A 21,955-nucleotide genomic window follows, 5' to 3' on the forward strand; every position below is an offset into this window, starting at 1 on the left:
CTGGCCCTGGTGGAAAAGGAACTTCTTGCCAAGGATGGGCAGGAGCAGAGCTACCCAAGGGTCACATCCCTGGTCCAAACTCCGTTCTCTACCACAAGGTGACTCCAGAGCTAGGGTTGTAGGCTCTTAAATGTGTGTAGATGGAAGAATTAGGTAATGACATGACTCGAACTGGAATACAGATGCTGTGAAAACCCCTCTCTCTAATTTATGAAGCTCAAGATTTGGGGAGATAAAAAGGGTTCCCCTTTGTCATGAGAAATCTCTCTGAACCTTAGCATCTCCAGATCTCCCTGGACAATGTCACCAGCCACAATCCAGTCTCAATTATCTGAATAATTACTTCAAAAATTGTTCGTGATGATATATTTCTTTCTTTCGTGTATAAGCATCTTTGAACTCAAAGGGATTTAGAATTAAGGGTATAAAATTTACATGACAAATGTATATAATTAATATGTTTGTATTGATAAGTATTTGGGGCATTTTATGTTCTCATGTTTAAGAGAATTTGGGCTCTTAGAATTACAGATCAACCTTGTAACTCCAATTTATAATAAGTAAGAGAATGATTAATTTAGACATGAGTTTAGATTTAAATCTTAATTTTTATTGTATTCAAATAATTAAGAAAACTTAAGAATAACTATTTTTAAAAGGTTAATTTATCAGATTTATCAGATTCATTCAAGTAACTTAGAAAATTTATCAAAGTTCTTTTAAGTGATATTAAATTTATTAAATTTATGAATGCAGTATAGAAGTTTTTCTATAATAAGTTTGAAACTGGAACCAAACATTAATCATAGGTCTTTAGAGATAGTTAAACTCACCAAGTCCACAATCAGAATTATAAGATTTATAAGGTGAAAGTCACAGATTAAAGGAGAACTAGGTTTTTGAATGTGGAACCTTAAATAATATAATATTTATTTAAAATTAATTTTAAAGTATAAAATTCACCTAGAAAATATTTTTAAAAAGTTGAAAATGACTTTAATCATAATGATTATTAGTGTATTGCCTTTCTAATGCTTTGTAAAAAATTACATCAATTTCAGTAGTTTAAGTGAATACCCATTATTTATTATCCCACAGTTTTCATGAGTCAGCTTAGCCAGGCCCTCTTCTCAGGGTTTCGCAAAGGAGAAATCGAAATTTTAGGCAGGGTTGGAGTCTCATCTGAGGCTAGGGGTCCTCTTCCAAGTTCACGTGGGAGTTGGCAGAATTCATTTCCTAGAAGCTATAGAATTCACTGCAGCTTGCTTCTTCAAGGCCAGCAAGAGAAAGCATTTCTAATATTTAGACCGTTCTTAAAAGAGTTCATCTAATTTGGTCAGACCCAAATTAGATAATCCAGGATAATCCAGGATAATCTCCCTCTTAATAAGTCAAAGCCAACTGATTAAGGACCTTAATTACATCTGTGAAAATTCATTCACTTTTGCCAGGTACCGTAACCTCATTACAGGAGCCCACCATGTTCTCAGGTGGAGGGGATTGTGCAGAGTATGTGTATGGGGCGGGGGTGGGGGATGAGGATGTTAGGGGCCATCTTAGAATTCTACCTGCCACAGTTAATAACAGTATCTTCGTTCTTTCTTTAAAGAAGACCCCACAGGACATCACTTCTACCACTTCCATTTCTTCCTCACCCTCACCTCTCTTCCTCATATTTCACAGAGTATGATTGATGCTATGTCCCCAAAGTGAGTATAACTCACTTTGCCTGATAGGTCTGTCCCATGTGTCCATCTGGTAGACCCTCAAAGTTCTACCCCCATGCTTCTACCTTGGTTCATTTAGGACCTTATCTCTTGCTGGCCTCTCATAGCTGCCGACAATCTGGCTTCCCTGTCTCTAGTCTTACGCCTTCGATCCCGTCTTCATCATGTGGCCAAAGGAATCTTTAAGTGCAAATCTGATCATCTCTGTTCTCAACTTAAAATCCATGGCCCAGTGGGTATGTTTTAGCCTTCTTACTTGCATATCCTTTTCAATCTAGCCCCTGCCTTGCCTTTGACTTCATCCCTCTTCAATCTCTCCTGCGTTCCCTATTCCCCATACATTTATCATGTTCTTATCATTCCATACTCTTGCAGTTTCCAAAACAGGTCAAAGAGTTTCTCACCTCAGTACCTGTTTCCGTGACTCACTTTATCTGGTAGGGCTGTCACACGTGTCCATCTGGTAGACCCTCAAAGACTCAGCATAAGGTTTAACTTCTCTCTGAGGACTTCTCTACTCTCTCCTGATAGATTTCATCACTCCCTTTTGTGCTCCAGTCCCCCATAGCCTGTATAGACATTATAATTCTGTAACACTTTACTACACACATATAAATCTGTCTTTCCATCTTTCTCCTAAAGAGAAAGAGCTTTGAAGACAGAAACAATTTCTTATTTATTGTGGTGGTCACAGTAAATGATACACTGTTATGACTATAAGAGATAATTCATGCTTTTTAATAAAGGAAGGAAGCAAGAAGTAAATGAATGCTTCAATTTTCAGAGCTTTAGTTTTCTTAATGGCAGTGATATTATCTATTCAGGTATAATGTAAGAACCAGTGTTATCATAAAGTCTGCTTTGTTGCCTGTATAGCTCAGGGGAAATAAGAATGGCTGGAAAAGTGACTCCAACAGTATGTGCTGAATCTTTAGAATTAAATGTCATGTTTTGGCTGATAAAGCAGCAGACCTGTAACAGTGCAACAATAGCCACTTCATGATAACAAAATGCAGCTCTGGTGGCTGTGACACTTTGTCTAACAGATCTCCTACTGCAGGAAACTTAATTGCCTGAGGGCCTCAGATGCTACACTCTAAAATCCATCACTGTGTTTGCTTCAAGGCCACACCTCCCACAGTTTGCTCCCTACCAGTGGTTGAGTACACCATTTCTAGAAGTCATGGGATTGCATTGTCAGCTCATTTTGGTTCAGTGATTCCCAGATGGCTCTGCCAAACCTTCTTTAGACGTTGAAGCAGCCTAGGACACCTGATCCAATACTCCCACTCTCTCTCCTTTACTCAGGATTAGATTTGCTCTGTGGCCTGAAGGCTCTCTCAGCCTTCTCTGGGTCTCTCCTGATTTTCTTTCACAGGAATATTTCTCCTCATAAAACTCTTGCATATTTAATCCCAACTTGGTATCTTCTTTAAGGAGCCAGACCAACAGAGCGATACACTATAAAGACATTTTTGTGTACTATGAGTTAATGCTTAGCAATGACGGAGAATGTTGTTCTGGCTGGACTAAGGTAAGAGGAAATTAGAAAAGAAGCCTTTGTTCTTACTTGGCACAGAGCTTTTAAAAGGAGAACTGGCAGAAAGACATGATAGTGATCATGCAAATCACTGAAAAGGTTCTTAGGCCAAAGGGACACAGGACACTGTAGATATTGGCTACTTTTTCTTACTCAAATAATTCTTTTTGCAAGTTCATATCTATTCCTACTTAAGCAAGCTCATGTTCCCCAACCATCTCTCTTGCTCTCTCTCTGTCTTTACACACACACACACACACACACACACACACACACACACACACACACACACTTTGTATCATTCATAGTCCAAGTAGGAGAGTATAATAATAAAAGGAAAGTTTAAGAAAGGGACTGCAGAGACTCTTTGGCTAAATCCAACCTGTAGCCATCAAGCATGAGATAACGGATGCAGCCCAATCATGTGAAGATGTACAAAGCAGAGTAGAGAGGAATGGGTAGTGTATATGAAGGGCAAATGGTACATATATCTTGTACACCCCAAATAAAGGCATCGATTGCAGAGGGCATACCCAGAAGGCACAAAAAAGTAGTAAAGAACAAGAGTTTGTCTTAGGTTGCATTTATCTTCAGTTTATTATTTCAAATGTTTAACTGTACTTGTTTGGTAACCTCTTTCCAAAGATTTTAATATGAAACTTTTCAGTGAAGTAAAATGCACAGATTTGGCTCCGTTTGCTGTTGACCCCCCACTCTCTCTATTGACCTCATTCTCCAGGCTGACCCACCCCCTGCTCTGGGTTTTCTCCTCCTCTCTGGGTCAGTCCTCACCCTGTGACCAGTGACAGCTGGCTAGCACCACATTCACCTCCAGTTTCAGAACAGAACCGACAGTTCTTACCCTTGACTGAGAAAAGATACAGCTCCGTGTGTCTGGAAGAGAAGGCCCTGACCAACAGCTCTCCCTAGAACATTACCAAGACCTGGTTTTTAAGTACTGGCTACTCCATGACTGCTCGACCACTTACCAAGGACAATGTAGGAGGAAACCGTCGCTCAGCATGATAGGTAGCTGTCTTTTCTCCCAATGGGATGCCAGCACAGCTAAAAATAAATAGGCTTTCAGGTGAGCTGGGAGGACACACCTACTGAGACGTGAACCCAGATCAACTTTCAAACCGCCAGTGGAACCTACAGCCCTACGCAGGCCTGGGCGCAGCAGGGTTGGAAGGAATGGGCGTTCCTGAGCTAGCAGTAATGGGAGCATGAGCCCTCTCATGTGGAGGTTTCTTTGAGTGAACTCGATGCATTGGCCCTGACGTGAGAAAACCACTGGCTGGGGGAGCTGCATGTCCTGTAGTGTTTTGCTGTACAGATTGGATCCTCTGATAAAGGTTGTGTCTGTCATTTCCTCTCCATTCCTGCCCTTTACTTGGGGTTGTGTTCTCAAATTCTGCAACATATGAGAATGATCCAGGGAGCCATTAAAAATCCTGCTAACTAGGTTGCACTCCAGGCTAATTAAATCAGAATCTCTGGAGTAGGGCCCAGGTTTTAAGTCAGTGTTTTATAAAGTCCCCAGTTAATTCCAGTGTTCCACTGTGTCACTAAAGTACTAAGGCAGGACCTCCAACTTTGAAGTTTCCCAAGACCTTTCCTTCTTGCCCCAGTTTCCCTGCAGCTAATTCCCTATTGTCTGAGATTCTAAGTCATCGACTATCCCTCCCCCCATCAGTCTTCCCAGACACTTAGAGTCTAGGTCTAGGTTTTTCTTCCGTCCACTCCTTCAGAATTCTAGAGCCAGAAAGTACCCCAGAGTTCATCTGACTCTAAGTCTTCACTGAATAAATGAGAAACTTGAGGTGCAGGAGACGGTCAGGTAGTTAGGTAGAGTGAGGCAGGAACCTGGGCCACTTTCTGCTCTATCTGATCTTCAGAGTTAGAGATTTCCCCAGTAGACACTGACCCCTTCTGAGAAAAGCAATAATCAGTTTGATTCACTTTCTGGAAAGGCAAGCTGTGGTCAGATTGTGTAGGGCCTTATGGAGGGAAATTCATAATAAGGATTTAAGAAGCATTCAGATGATAGGTAATCCCTGAAGAATTTAGAGCCCCAGAGTGCCATGCATGGAGCTGACTTTAGGATGATTGCTCTGACAATGGTATAGGAGAGAAGAGAGACTCTTGGTGGAGAGAAGAGAGATTGTTGGTGGTAAAACAGAAAGCCAAGGCAAATTAGAGGCAAGCAATTCTGATAGAGGCAAGAAGTGAAGGGAAGGACTGGGGAGATAAGGGAGAGGTGTGCTTTTGACCTCTTTTCTCCATCTCACAAACTGACTCATGAACAAGAGCTGAGTTTCTCAGACTCCCTGTAATGTCACTCAGGAACTCACTGCACTAAAAGGGCTCCCTGGAAAGTGAGGGGGGTAAATTAGATCACTCTAAGTTTCATTTTTAGGTCTTCTATGTATTCATGGTTCTAAAACTCGAATAAAATTGATCATTACAAAGTGCAGGTATTTGGTCTCAATTAAAAAGTTCTTTCTAACAAAGTTGACCAAAGAAGGAATGAGAAATTGTGAGTTCCTTATGTCTAAAAGTTTTTAAGCAGAGGCTGAATGAATTTCCACAGGGAGAGTCCTGTAGACAGAAGAGGTGGTTGGATTTTAACTGCCAACTTGAGATAAAGGAATTCTGTGAATTTTAGGAAGTAGGAAGGAACATTAAAAAATCATAAGAAATGTTGAGGAATGGAGTATCCTGGCCCTCCTCTGAGCTTGCCCGGTGGGGAACCACATATTGAGTCTCTTGGAAAGGCCAGCTTTGGTGAGGAGATCCCCAAGCTGGTGGAGCCCTTGGTGCTGAATGAGCCTCATTGAAGGAGAGGGATGGAGCCTGAGTTGGCCTGGCACGGGGCCTGTGTCAGAGTGGGGACCTGAGTGCCAAAAGAAGTCATTTTCCCCTCTCTTAACTTAGGTCAAGGATTTCAGGGAAGGTGGCATGGGCTGATCGGGGGAAAAAAAGAATCAGTCTTTGAAGTTATTTTCCTGGTTCAGGACCTCCACGAGGAACACTTTTTACTCATTAGCCTGTCTAGACACAGAAACCCACCAACTGGGCTGGTCTCTTCCTCTTCTAATTTCCCTTGCTCTGCCACTCTTGCTAAGGGTGGGGAACAAGGTTGAAAGCTGATACCAGCAATTATGTAAACACAGCATCGACACTGTTCCATGGATCCTTGATTTGAGACTGAGATGGATCGAATACCATGCTTTTGAAGATGTCTGATTCTAGGCAAAGGGAGTGGTCTAGCTGAATGAAAATGGGGAATTTAGGAAGATATATGGTTCTACTTGGATGACTCTCTGCCACATTACCACTAACATGAGTTATCCGCACATGCTGTAAATAGAATTGTTTGATTGTGCTGTGATGCAGAGCAGTGGGCAGCCCAGAGTGGGTATCACCTGTGAAAGAAATTGACTAGCAAAGGGGCTGTCTTTGTCAACTTGAGCTGCTGCAGTAAAATACCATAGACAACAGACATTTATTTCTAACATTTCTGGAAGCTGGAAAGTCCAAGATCAAGGTACTGCCAGATTCAATGTCTGGTTAGGGGCTGCTCTCTGGCTTGTAGACAGAACATTTCTGCTGTGTCCTCACATGGCTTTTCATTGGTTCATAAGCCTGGAGAGAGCAAGATCTCTCTCTTCCTTTTCTTATAAGGGCATACTAATCCCACCATGAGGGTCCCATCTTCGTGACCTAATCTAAATCTAAATACTTCCCAAAGGCCTCACCTCTAAATAGCATCACATTGGGAGCTGGGGCTTCAACATATAAATTTAAAGGGGGACACAAATATTCATTCCATAACAAAAGGCTTGACCATCAGATTCCCAGATTCTTCTGACCAAAGGATCTCCCATTACATGAACTAATGCAATGCTGGTGCAGTGACTAAGGCCCTCTTTAACTGCTTATCCACAGGGTATCATGTAGCCCAGAGCCACCGTGGTCTTGCAGAACAGGCTCAGAAACAAGAGTCGGAGAAGGGGCTCTGGCCACTTTGTAGAGAGTGTTGTATAGAGTCATCGTCTCAGAGAGAGAACAGTGAAATGTATGGAAGAACAGCTGACCTCTCCATCTCATAGGGCTTAATGACTCACAGGGGAAGAAGATCTGAGTTCTTTAACAGAGCCATGTTGTTTTTCAGTGGTACTCACTCATCTCCATTCTTTCCAATTTGTATCAAGAAAGGGACTGAAATTACCAAGCAGCAGCAGTAAAGATGCCGTCTGGACTTTTTGGTACAGACAGATGCTAAGAACCAATCCAGTCAAGGAGTAATAAGTATTCATTAAACACTTACTTATATGATATATACTTTGGGGTTAAAAAAAAGTTACAAAACCTACTCTTAACCCTAATTTGGGTATTGTCTTGTCTTGCACACACTACTTGCACATATAACATTCGGTAAATGTTGAAGAATGTAATTAAATGGTGATTTAGCCAAGGGAATATGTGCATTAGAGGAAGTGGGACCCTAAATCTTTTCCAATCGTGGAATTAGGTGTTACATGCAAGTCTGAACTCATAGCTTTCAAAGAAAATTCAAATTTTGTACAACTGAGGCACAAATTCCCTCTCTCACTCTATCAGGAATCAATGATTTCAAATTTCTGCTTACATTCTCACCTCATCCACTAGATTGTGGGCTCCTTAAAGGAAAGGACTATGATTTATTTAACATCAAGAACCTGATTCTTGGAAGATTAAAAAAAAAAAACAATGTGGGAGGAAATGACTAATTCATTGACAAATATTAATTAATTGAGTGGATGAATGAATGAATGAATAAAAAAATCATTTATTCATTTGACACGATATGACAAAAACAAAACCTTGTCCTTAGGAGTACAAAAATTAGAAAAGTAAGATAAAGACATATTAAACAATATAGGGATATGCTTGACAGCTTCAGAGGCATAATAATTTACATGGTTATTTTAAGAAGAAACTCTTTCTTTCTTCTCCCTATATTTTTGCTTTGGCATCCAGGAAAGGAAAATTGTGCCAATCCTTTTATCATAGATTCACATAAAAATTCTGTATTCCTGATTATAGTGATTTATGGTTTTCCAAAAGAATGTGCAGTATCTTATTTGATCTACACAACGAACTCGTGAGGTAAGCAGGGATAAATTAGAGGTATCATATTTAATGTTATGACAAAAATCAATAACAGGGACAAAAATCGATAATTTAGGATTGTTTACAGGCCTACTTTTTCCCCAACCTCACACACACACAAAATTCTGTAAATGTTAGTCTGGTTTCCACCGCCTATGCTCTTGGAAGAGGAAAGAAGTTTTTGCTGAAAGAAAATATAAGTTATCTAGATATTACGGTACTAGCTTAAACTTATTGGATTTCGTTAACCAATGTCACCATAAAAAATAAATTAATTTAAAAAATAGATATTATAGTACTTGGAGGGTGGGAGGGAGAATGAAAATGACGAAAAACTATGTGAATAGGGAGTGAAAGAGAAAGCTTTTTATTCCTCCCTGGAGACCAGAGCCAAAGTAACTAGGATAAGAAAGTCGGTTGGAAAGAAAAGAGAATTTGAATAAGTGTTTCTGAGTACCATGTATTTTCATTCCCTTTAATGTCTTCACAGAGGCATGAATAATAGATGGAATTCCACCTTTATTACTTTTAATTTTTGTATGTTGCTTCTTAAATCTGACACTTCTCTGACACTGAAGCACATGGGTCTCTGAGATGATTAGGGTTACATATCGGTAATGAATCAAAAGCTCAGAGAGGTTAAAAGACCTCAAATCAATTCTCTAGTTAGTAGAATCTAACTGCTGCTTAAATTCCTATTCCAGTTCATCCTACAAAACAGAAGTGAATACATTTGCAGGTTTTGTTGTTGTTATTCCTTTTTTTTTTTTTTCTTTTTGAGAGGGATATACTTTTCTGCTCTGCCTAATTCATAAAAGCATGTCAAGCTTTCAGTTTGCTTCTATCAAGCAAATGCTTTGCAGGGTCAGGGTCTTTTTTTTAAAATTTCTTTATTTCCTTTTTCTTTTTCTTATTGTTGGCACCTCACCTGAGACCTGTGAGTACCTCTGGGCTGTGTGTCTCAGAGTGATAATTGAATTTCTCAGGGTGTAAGGTGCTGGGAAGCTCAGTTTGTGCTACTTAGTGGCACTACCCTGGTGGCAAATTTGCGTGGTATTTCTCTTTTTTTCTGGGCACCCCCACCCTCTCGCAGGCTGTCACAGCCGAAGTGTACACATCGAAGTGCAAAAGGACCGAAGATCCACAGGGTTATCCATCAATCGAAGGGTCAGGACTGAGGCTCACAGTAGTTAATCCTCTGCCTGCTCTACCCTGACATTCTGGGTGAGGTTAACCTATTTGCCCACACCTTGTTAGTTCAGATTGACCTCAGGGAGATGTGTAGAAATGCCTTCAGTGTGTGTTTGTGCTTCAGTTAAGTCAAACATGTCTGTTTAAAAGAGTAAACATATGGGTCTGGGTATAGCCAGGCACAGATTGAGGTACAGGGATTTGGATGCTTGGGCTCCTATTAGAGGAAAGGCAAAGGTGTGGAGCTAGGGCCCAACAGGTAATGTGGGGGAAGGAGGGGTCATTGAGATCTTGGGTAAGGGTATGGAAATGACATGTTGCCTACTCACTCCTCTCCACAGTGATTTTTTTTTTTTTTAATTTGAATGGTGGTGGGGTTGGTGGAAAAGTTGCAAAAGAAACAGGAATTTCCAAAAAACTTAAGAACTTACAGAGATGGAGAAAAAGAGAAAGGAAAAAGTACTGCCCCAAGAGAACAGGTCATTTCAGAGCATTCCGGAAGTCCTGGAGGAGACTCTTGACACGGTCCAGCTGTGACACAGTGAGGGCCTGAAGTGAGGCAGTGGTGGCAAGAAGGAGGAAAGTTGAAGAGAGAGTGGAAAGAGTCTGGGGCCTCCTCCATGGGCATGGGAATTTCAGATTGGGGCTGTGATGCCACTTCTTATAATTTATTGTTGTCGTGTGGGTGGTCACACAGGGATGTGCATTCTCTTCTTTCTCCCGGTTCCACGTAGTCAGGACTCTAACCTGATGAATACCTGACAACAACAAAAGCCACAGCAAAAGCCACAGAAAGTAGAAGGATCCCCAGGAGCTCTCAAGAGTCTAACATCTTTGTATGCAAGAAAAATATGGGGACCGTAACTGAAAATAACCAAAAATTAAAAATCAACCTCTAGATTCACAAACTCCCCAGGCTAAGTAGGGCCATGTACGTCAGTGTTGTGTCTTTTAACAATCAGACCATTGTGTAGGCAGGACTTATGAAGAAACTCCTTTTCCCACCAAAGAATGCGGTAAAAAGGCCAGTGGATCTTTGAGAGAAGAGTTAGCACACCCAAACTTGCCTGCTTAGCTGGCAAAATGATTCCATGCAGCACACTTCAGACTAGGTGTTTGGTCTCTCCACGCTGATATGTCAAGAGGTTCTAACGAGGGTTTAAATAACTGTAAACCATTGGGAATGTACTCACACATTCTTAATGGTTGTGCTGGGGCAGGGAACATAATATATGAAGTCCTTGACCTTCTGGAGACATTATTTTGGTCAGGGAGAATACTAACTTGATTGATTGGTTTCTTGCCATGTTCTATAAAAATAACAAGTAAGGATCGAAATGGTCCGCTATCAGATGCTGATGGTCTACTCATGGACTAATGGACAAAGACTACATTTTGTCTGAGACACATAGCTTAGACACATAGTGGGCAAAGTGAAAACACCTGGTCAGGCAATTAGGTGGTGATCTCAAAGCAAGGGGGAATCCTGCCCTCTGATATGGAAAGAAAAGAGAGCTCTGGCTGCACAGAAAATGCCCAAGTCTGGAGAGTTACAGATTTCACTCTCCTTCAAGATTTGGGGAGCTCCTACCTGGAGACCTGGAGATGCTGTGGGGAGTCTTGCTGAGCACCTGTAAGGCTTGGTAATGACAGCATCATTGAGGGTGGGCGCTTTGGGGACTTCATCCACTGAACCTGAACCCCATTCGAAAAGGTCTTGTGCCTTCTCCAGGTAGCTATTTGACTTGATTATGGGGACACTGACTTCAGGTCGATAAGTTTAGTGGGAAAGAAGAGGATAGAAACGTTATCTGCCCTTATTTCTCTCATGGAAGTCATGTAATCTAAGGTTTCTCTAACTTGCTGGGGTGAAAAGAGGAAAGAAAAGAGGAAGGTTTAAAGAAGAACAAAAAGGTGGTTGCTGAAGAGACATGTAGAAGAAAGAGAGAAGGAATAAAGATACAGAGTAATCACATATAAATTCTACCCAGAAAAAGCGTATCTGAACACATGTGTGTGACACACACATGAGTGTTCTAAGGCAAGCCTAACAAGAAGATTCTCAGTGTTAGAACAGAACTTTCGTCTATGGTGAACTTCCTAGTGGTCTGAGTTATACAAGACCCTAGGGACAAGGGGGGCTTTGCTCCCTCAGGAGAGAAAAAACCATTATCTCATCTGTGTCAAGACCCTGGAGGCTCTTTGACGTCAGTCTGCTCGCCCCTCCTCCCAGTGGCCTTTGGCAGATGCCTGCTCCCAAACCCTGTTTCATTCTTCACAGAGACATTTTTACTGCTCTTGTCTTCCCAGTTGTGACGTGCCCCTCTCCCAGACCCAAGGGAATCCAAGTGCTGAGAGTGATACCCACCCTTGTAGTGATTTGAAGTCAGCTTTGTGTCCCCAGGTGCAGGAGCCTGGGGTAATTGAGAGTGTGGATGGAACAATGATGTCGGGAAGAGCAGGGCCTTCAGCCAATCCTGTGGTTGACCAGAAGGTCAATGGTGAAGGGCAAAGACGCTTATCTCTGGATTGTCTTCACTGTCTGGTGTTGGTTTGCTGTTGCTAGACCCCCACTTTCTCTGTGAGGTACCTCAGCCAGGTCCGATTCCCAAACTATAGAAAAATCAGGGGGAAGAGGTCTTATTGAGAAAATGTTCTGGATACTTAGAATAAAAGTATTTGAAAATCCTAATAAAATGGAAAGTTCACATGGGACAAAAGACTCATTGCTTTTCCCTCCTGCGAAGCTTCCTTTTTTCTACTGCTGACATTGATAGATATCCATCCCAGTTTTCTAGGCTCTTAAAACATTCTCTGCTCTTTCTGTACACTGCCTGCTCCCCAAATCCTTGGGATTCACCTCTGAAATGCATCTCTTACTTGTGCTTTTACTTGGCAACAATAAGCCTCAGTTTCCACAGTTGAAAATAAGAATAATAATAGTATCTACTTCATAGGGTTACTGTAATGATGAAATGTGATAAGTAAAATCCTTAGCACAATAGTTAGCATATAGTAAGCTCTCAGTAAATGTGAGCTATACTATTATTTTTATGATTATTTCATTACCAGTCTCCTCTCCAAGCTCTCACCACCTCACATCAAGATTCCTGGAGTCCCTGCCTGAGATCCCTCTTCTCTCCTGTGAATGAAGCCTGCACATTCCTGACACATTAACATTTCTTGAATGCAGCTTTTGCCATACTATTCCTTTGCTCAAGAGCCTCCAATAATCACCTGTTATACTGAGTAGACATTCCTCAGACTAGTATCCTATCTTCTCCTTTTCTGATACTTTAATCCAACATAGAACTTCAACTCCATCATGGTTAGTATGTCTCTGATGTCAACTCAAGCTCAAGAGACAGCTCACATTACCTCTTCCCTTCCTCTTCCACTCTATCTTACTACTGAGATGTACCTGTCTTCCCTTTCCTTTCTCCATTCAAAATCCATTTTACCTATCCCAACTACAGTCCCAGAACCTCAACTCTCTTTGCCTACCAGGAGTACAGTACAGATAGAACAGAACAGAACTCTGCCCTGGTCAGAAGATGGCATTTGATAAATGTATCAGATGGATTTCTGAGAGCAAGAGTGTGTACCTCCATAATTTATTCCTGGAGATCGATTAGTTCATCCTGATTCAATTACACCTTTGTCTCTCTTACCATATTTGCATTAGTGAAATTCCAGGCCTTGAGTTTAAATCAGTTTAGTATGAGAAAAATCCACTGGTTTTCAAATGGGGGATGTGAAATGGAAATTTTTTTTTTCCCCTCATCAATATTTCTTAGTTTGATCAGGGAAGAAAAAGTGAAAATATAGGAGAGATCTAAAATTACATAAAAAATTTTCCCAACTTTTAGAGAGGAAATACCTCAGTGGATTCTACAATTTGAGGTAAACTATAAGAAAGAAAAATATTAAAGAACATGAATAGTTATTCTAATCTTTCTTAGTCATGTAGTATTTTGGTCATACATTTGTAAAGAATCTCGGAATAAAGTTATGTTGTTTTCTTTAACTCCATTGTCAATATATCCTTATTGAATGGCCACCCACAATATAAGTTATACTACCGATAGTTTGAATTTCACTTTTTTCCTCGTATTTCAGTTTCTTTACTAGGAAAAAAAAAAATGAAAAAAAAATCTCTAGAGTAGAACCATAATAATACATACATAAAGTGAATAAATATTCACTGTGTGTGGAGAAATGAATGTACACAGAATAGAATAACAGGTCTCTAGCAAAGCAATAGGCAAATATTATAAACTACCACCTGGGGATACTTAGATTAAACACAGGATATTCTTTCCTGTCCCTATCACTATCTCTATAGGGTTTGAAACACAGAATAGCTTTGCAAAGATTCATACGGATTCAGCAAGAGGCTGGAGAATGGATGCAATGACCCCTCTAGGTCCCTTTCAGCATCAGTATCCAATAACTTTATGATCTCAAAGAATAATCTGTCTGCAGCCAAACATATTTACAGCCTGCTTCCTCTCTCTTCCCCTTTCTCCACCCCACCCGATTTTTTTCCCTAAAAGACTAAGGCTTTGATCGAGGATCATAACCCGAGATGATGCAATGTGTTTGTTTTGGCCTCCGCTTGGGTCTGTGTCTGTTATTAAAGGGTGTGCTAAGTCTGACCTTCCTACGGGCTTAGTCCCAGGTTCAGGACCCACTCCACCAGGGGTATGACTCACCTCTGAGTTGAGGTCTTCTTGAAATCATGGGCTATGGTTGGGTATCCAGGGCTTGAAGGGGTGTGGGCTCTCTGCCTCCACTTTTCTTTTTATCTGCATGTGACATATCCAGATCCCTTTGTGTCTCTATATCTTTCTACTGCTGTACATGTCTGTGTGCCTTTCTGGCCATGGGAAAAATCTCAATTGCTTGATAGCGTTTCAATTAAATACAATAAATATTTACTTTCTGCAAACAGTGCTTGGATATAGCGATAAAGTTTGTAGCCAGATATAGAAACAACCATTAAAAAATTTTACAGCAAATTGTTTGTTTTAGAGAAAATAGAAAATACAAAAAGGCAAAAACAACAACTATAATATAGTATTCATATTTTGAATATATCCTTTCAATCCGTACACATATTTTAAGTAACATAAAAATGGGATCAGTCTATGGCCATGCTACCCTGAACAAGCCCGATCTCTTCTGATCTCGGAAGCTAATCAGGGTCGGGCCTGGTTAGTACTTAGATAGAAGACCACCTAGGAAGACCAGATGCTGTAGGTGTAAAAACTAAGGGATTGTAAGCTGACATGGTCCTTGCAATCCATGAGGTAAACCAAGGGTTTCCTCGCCTAAAAAAAACCAAAACACTTTTTGACAACCTGATTTTTATTATTGTTTTTCTCCTTAACAATATGAAATAAGAATATCTTAAACTTCTATAATTCTAAGCTTAGATATACTAGTACCTTATTTAGAGCTATACTGTCCAATACAGTAGCCAGTAGCTATATGTGGCCATCTAAATTAATTAAAATTAAGTTAAATTTTTGAATTTAATTCTTCAGTCAAACTAGCTCAGCAGCACTTGAATATTCCCATCATTGTAGAAAATGTTATTGGATAGTGCCATTCCAGCAAGGTACATTTTCACAAGAACCACCTTGAAGACAGATCTTAAGAGCATCTGTATGCAATAGTTTCCTCAAATTTACAATCACTAATGGAGAAGAAACTACTCAATCTAATTTTTAAATCAACGTTTTATTACTTAGTCTTCTTTTTCTTGATTACTTCTCTCCGCCCATCGTTGATGATACATTGATCCATATCTCCTACATTTGAAGGATGTAAAAGAGATTACAGAGGCCCAGTTTATAGAAGGCTGTTATGGGCTCTCCGTGTGTGTATGTGTTTCCATGAGATAGATTGGACTCTATTCTACCAATGCTGCTCAAACTTTAGTGTGCATCAGAGTCACCTGGAGAGTTTATTTTCCTATACCTTATGCTCAGAGATTTTGATTCAGTAGATCCAGCTTAGAGCCTGAGGATCTGCATTTATGTTAGGTGTTATCGATGTTGCCTGTCCATGGACCACACTTTGTGGAGCACTGCACTATATTACTTTTATAATTGGAAAAAATATGGTTGTTACCTGCACTATGACAGACAGATTCCTCTGGTACCCTAATGATGAATACACAGAAGAAACTTCTACATTCTGTTAAAACCACCAGGTTGACTACTAGGTGCCAGGCACTGTGCTAAGGGCTCTTTATCCACATTCTTTCACCAAGTTCTCATTGTGTACCTATAATGGTATTTTTGAAGCACTGTTGACTCATTACTTAGAAGTCTTACTATGTTTCAAAGGACAACCTTTGATGTCTAGTCCCATGCTCTCAGTGTCTTTTAACTGAAGACTGAAAACATCACTGCCTACAGGAAATAGGCAAACCGTGGCAACAAAACTGGCTACATGTAATTCAAAATGAAATAGAATGTGGGCCATGTCAGGCTGGAAAGCACATACCCCCCAAAAGTGACCATAGCGACCTTTGCTATGGGAGTGGTCAGGCCCTGCTCTGCCTCAGTTTCCAATTTTTTTAAAGAAGCCAGAAATCCAGAATCTGATATGAATTTTTCCAATTATTAATTGTTAAAAACATACTCAAGTTAATTTTTTTTTTTTTTTTTTATTAAATAGGGGCTAACCATCACGGCGAACTCAACTCAGCCTATGGGCCACTAGTTTGTCACCTCCATTACAGCTCCCTAGATTCCTCCAGACCATTTCTTAGCAAGCTCCGGACTAGTAGTAGGTTTATACTTTTCTAGTGTCTCCTGACTAATCTTTTATACAAATATTTTTTGCATCTAAAGCTTCAATTCCTTTCTCCCTTCTCACATCTCTATACCCCTGCTGCCAGCTAGTTCTTAAGGACAATAATGACTTGGGTTTTCTCTTCCGTTTTGTTTTGTTTTGTTTTGTTTTGTTTTGTTTTGTTTTGTTTTGTTTTGTCTTAAGTGAAGATTTCACGTTAAGTTTCCCTTCCCTTTCTCTGGCTCTGGTTTTCTTTTTGGTTGCTCATTCTTATATTAAATGACCAAAATCACGTCCTAGGATGGGAAAAAATAAATTGAATGAATCACCTCACAGACTGACCATAAATCTCTGTCGACATCTAAGCCATCAGTGTTTCATGTCAATAAACTCAGTTTAATTTTTATAGACTGGTGATGACTAACTCTATAGGGAAAATTTGGGCTCTCGATTTTTCTCAAGGCTTTTAGTCAAGGTTCAAGAAAATGGGATCAGCTATGGAAAAAGTGCTCAGAAATACCTTTTAAAGACATTCTTGCCTCTTAATACCTGTCTGCACAAAAAAAATCCCTCCATGAGGAATATAAAAGTATCATTTTATCATCATCATTATGATTATTAAGGGCTAACACTTACTGAATACATCTATGTAATAGACATTATACTAAGCATTTTACATACTTTATTCTCATTTCTTCCTCACAATAAATGATGGAGTCTTTACTCCATTTTTAGGCCCATTTATAACAGCTATTCTCCTGCTTTCAGTTTTAATGCTCACAGAAACATAGGAAAATTAAATTCAAATTAAGAGAAATTGTGAGTTGATGTCATCCATCCCTCAGCCCCTAGGTAGGATAGAATCTTGCTCATTAGGGAATTGTGAGGGGAAAAAAATCTGTTTAAAAGTTATTAAAAAGATTCTTAATGAAGATTCCTCAGCCTCTTTCAGTTACTCATTTTGATATATAATGATCTTTACATTCCAAATTCTTTTATTTGATGTACGGCCTACAAACCTTGAGACTTCATTTGGAATTTTATCTGGAATTTCATCTGGAATTTTGTTTGTTTTTCCAATTGGGATTTAAAAATAGGTTATTTATTTATCCTGGGACCCTCCTTTTATAGTACACATAGCTCTCTCTGAACTCCCCAGAGTATTTCATTCAAAATGGGAGATAATATGTGTGAATATGCATGTGTATAGTTTGGAGATAATTCAAGACAAAAGCTACATAAAATATCTGCCTAGCGTCTCTTTAAGCCAGTATTGTTATTCAGGGCTGGGGTCAGATTCTTGCTATTTGTTTTCCATTATTATATATTTGTTTTCCATTATTTGTTTTCCATTTGTTTTCCATTATTATATATTGTACATCAACCACGAACTATGTCATGGGGTAAAGAAAGCCAGTGACTGTTTTCTGTAGACTGGATAGAAAACTTGGTATGTTAAATCCTAAAACTTTCTGTTTTCATACCGCCCTTCACTAAACCACCTGCAGTATCTCTTCTTCCTTGTGGTGGGCTGCCTAATTAATTGTTACTGGACATGAACAGCAATCATAAAAGTAAAAGTGCTTTGCAAGTATTGATTAGTTATTAATTTATCATTGCATTCATTTTTTTAAAGTGTGTTTACATCAGAAACTATCTTTATCCCACTTTACAGATAAATAAATCAAAGCTAATAATAGTGGCATGAATTTATCTAAGGTTACACACCCAGAAAATGAAAGAAGGATGTGTGGGTGTGTTTGTATGTATCTCGGTGCATGCAGTAGGAGTATCAGGTGTGTATATGAAAGTTGGGGTTAGATTTTTGGCCTCTGAATTTTCCTCTCTTCCATGGCCATCTATCTCTATTAACTGTACAAATGGCTTTTGGGTACTGATGTCAAGGAACTCCTGACACAGGCTATTTAATAACATAAACAATGTTATAAGGAGAACTGATGACTGCAAACTTGCAACTATCTCGCTGGTTTCTCCAGAAAAGACCAAAAACTGTGGTTCCCAAGGAGCAATGGTGCAAAGGGAAATCCAAGAATCCTGAAGCAAAGAGAAGATGCTCAGAGGAAGAGAAAAGGGACAGAGACTGAGCAAGATATACTATTCCAATAGTCAGAAAACTTGAACCAAGAATTGCTATTTCGTGCTGGTTCAGGCGTAGGACCAGATCTCAGGGAACTCAGCCAGGGAATTCAGTCTTGCATAGGAGGAACAGAGTGGACCAAAAAGGATGATGTGAACTCACCCCTCTCCCTGTAGCCAGCATGGAGGTCCTCAGCCAGAGAGACACTGACTGTGTTGGGTCAAGCTTATGAGAGAGCCTTAAATTCTGAAAGGTGGTTGCAGGGACAGCCTTAGCCTCGTCTGGGTAAAGTTGTTTGCCTGTGTGAGGTTACATGAGGATGCAGTGTTATTTTTATTCCATTTTTTCTTCTCTTAACTACCCAACCCTAGGTTTCTAATTTTTTCCCCCTTAAGGTTACTTTTAGAAATTATATTTCCTTATCTCCTAACCTAAACAGATTTCATTTCAGCCTGAAATCTAGGGGTTTACAAGAAAAGTTCCTTTCCTTCTTTTGATTGTCCATGTTCTTCATTATGAAGATATAACAAAGAGAAATCGTCAAACACCATCTGCTGGATCACCATTAATATGTACCCCTGGGCACAAGTTCTTCTCTATTTTCATGTCTCTTTCACCTAGAACCTAAAAGATGTCATCGAACCCCTCAACCACCCCTCCAGGAATCCATGCACAATTTATTTATTAAGAAAAAGTTTATTTTTTTGATTTTTTAAAAAGACACTTCTGTAACCCTTGTTATGTGTCAGGGGCACATACTTCACAAGTATTAACTCATTTAATTTTCACAACAATTTAATGAGGTTAGTACCATTTTTTAGATGAGAAAACTGAGTTATAAAGAGGTGATATAACTTGCTCCAGCTTCACAGCTCATCAGTGCAGAGATCAGAATTCCAACTTAGACAATATGGCTCTGGAGTCCTTCAGTTTTAACCATCACTCATGCTTCTGAAGCTCCATCCTGCTGATAATCACCTCCTGTACTTGCCCTTCAGTTATTTAGGTACTAAATTTTCTTATTCATATGGGAAGACTTCCTTTTTTGAATAGAGATTCTGGTGTTTATCTCCTCCATGGTTCTACTTGCCTTATATTGAAAATAGTTTATATTGACTGTGCATTTAGCTCAGGCTTTTATGCTTAGAGTTACGGGGCTGCTGGGGCCTCAGATGGCCCCGTACAACTATTTTATAGGGTTTGAAGATGGATATGACCAAACCTGGCACCTTCTTCTGGACCAAAACCACACAAGGAAAGAAGAGAAACAGCTCAGTAGTCAAGGGTGCTCAGTCAAGCCACATAGTTCAGATTCTTAGAATCTGGTATCATCTGCGCCACCCATGATGAGTCACTTCCAGGCAGTCCCTGCCTTCTTATGGGCTGGAGCCTGGTCTTGACGGTGAGGAATTTCAACAGGAATGGATGTCACCAGCTCCTTATACAGTCACAAAACCACTTCTGTTGGGTTCAGAGCCATGGAGCACCCGCACTACATTCCTTCCTGCCTGTAAAGCTTCCATGGCTTCCCCGACACCCAAAGGAAAGAGAAGAGAAAAGGGGAAAGGAGAAGTGAGAAGGCGAGGAAAGGAGGGGAGAGGAGAGGAGAGAGGGGATAGAGGGAGGGAAGAAAGAAAATTTTAAGACTTAAATCATCCAACAACCTCTGGACTACTCTTTCTGTCTCCCCTCCAGTAAGTGTTTCGCATATGGTGCTCTAAAGCTTCTTTCCATTGCCAGAATTCCACTGCTTAAGACCCTCTGTGACTTTGGATTGCCCATGTTCAAGTCCAAACTCCTAAGCATGGGGGACAAGTTATTCATCATCTGGTCTCCATTTTGCCCTTTTGTTTTGCCTCTCTACACTTTCCATATTCTCACATTCTCTCTCCTTTCATTTCCTCTCCCCACCCCTCCCCTTCTCTCCATCCTCTTTCTGTCCCTCTACCTCCTTACCCTCCATTCACACTAGACTGCTTATAATTCTCTAAAGCCAGTATCCTCCTCTTGCCTCCTGATTTTTGCTCACGATCTTCCCTTTTCCTGGAATTCCTTTTCCTATTCCCTTAGTCTGTTCATAATTTCTCCTCAGTGTCTAGGACCGCACCTAGCTTTTCTCCAGGGAGCCTATTGACCACCCCTCCTCCACCACCCTTTATGCCTCATTGCTCTGTAATGCAACAGTATGCCTCATGGTATTTTACTCTCCAGCCTCGATGGAATCTTTGTCATGTTATCTCTGCAAAACACAGTGCTTGGTACATAGAAGATATTAGTAAATAGTAGTTGAATGGATGACATCAATACTGCATAGCTGTGCAAACCGGTGCCCATTCCAGGCAGGGGTCTCAGATTACTCTCCTCATGTAACAGATTAGAAACCAGACCCAGAAAGAGGTCAAGTCATTTGTATAGACCATGAAGTTATTAATATTACAGCTGGGACTGGAACCCAGACCACCAGGCTGTGAACTCCTTAAGGACAAGGAACACAGCTTATTCATCCTGTGACTCCAGTGCTCAGTGTCCTGTCTGGAAGGGAGTAGGTGCCTAATGAATGAATGTATGAGTACACCTGGCACCGAGTTCTTTCCACTGCCTAGGGCAATGTGGAACAGCAAGTCAGCAGTATTACATTGGGTTTGATCACTCTAGACTATGAAACTGAACAATTAGAACCATCCAATTCGGATTAGGGCCCAAGTTACCTGTGGCCAAGATTTTACCAATCAAGCTGACAATTGTCAAATTGCTTTGACATTGTACAATATTGATATAAACTACATTTACTTCCTGAATTGGTGCATTGTAACAACTTCTTTGGCATCACCTACAGACGTGGCCTAGATATACCGTTACCATCATTCCAAAAGAAAGAGGCTGCTGTTATTTTTAAAGTTCCTTTGGAAAGTAGTTGATATGATCCCCTTGCTTATTCATTCTGATGTCACTCAAACCATTGGAGAGGAAAGTTCCTCTTTACTTCTTGCTACAATCGCTTCTACTTTGTGTTTGGAATGTTTCTGCCAGGAGGTCAGATGACAGCAGATAGGACAGGCTTTTGCCCCAGTATCTGCCCGATGTTCCTGGCTGAGTGGGTGGTACAGATAAGAGCAAGTAAGGGTCACATGATGCTAACACGGACCACAGCATGTATGCAGGGACTGGTTAGCCCTGCCACCTGCACAGAGGAGTTGCAGAATGGAACAATCTTGTTAATTTTTTCAGTACAAATTTCAGAAGGTGACTCTAAAGTAGTCAGGTTTTCAAATGTAAGTTTTCCACTTAAATAACTTGTTCTAAGTTCACACAGCTAATACCTTCTCTGGACCTTTTTTCCCATCTGTGAACTAGGTCTAATGATGACTATCTTATGGATGTGTTGAATATAATTTATATAACACACTTCATAAAATGCCTAGCACATTATGTACA

At 40.2% G+C, this 21,955-nt stretch overlaps 1 long non-coding RNA gene and 1 pseudogene across 1 annotated transcript in view; one reads left to right on the forward strand and one right to left on the reverse strand.

Annotated features, from left to right (window-relative positions):
- The window catches only part of LOC120587638 (uncharacterized), an 89,090-nt gene extending 67,545 nt beyond the window's left edge, over positions 1-21,545 (reverse strand). Inside the window, exon 1 of the long non-coding RNA XR_005649054.1 lies at positions 18,683-21,545. This is a non-coding gene — a long non-coding RNA (uncharacterized LOC120587638). The remainder of the gene's footprint in view (positions 1-18,682) is intronic.
- On the forward strand, positions 14,762-14,880 carry LOC120587830 (uncharacterized; annotated as a pseudogene).
- Positions 21,546-21,955: the final 410 nt, after the last annotated feature.

This window comes from Pteropus medius, unplaced genomic scaffold (genome assembly GCF_902729225.1).
Source record: "Pteropus medius unplaced genomic scaffold, Ma_sr-lr_union100, whole genome shotgun sequence".
In the NCBI taxonomy this organism is placed as follows: domain Eukaryota; kingdom Metazoa; phylum Chordata; class Mammalia; order Chiroptera; family Pteropodidae; genus Pteropus; species Pteropus medius.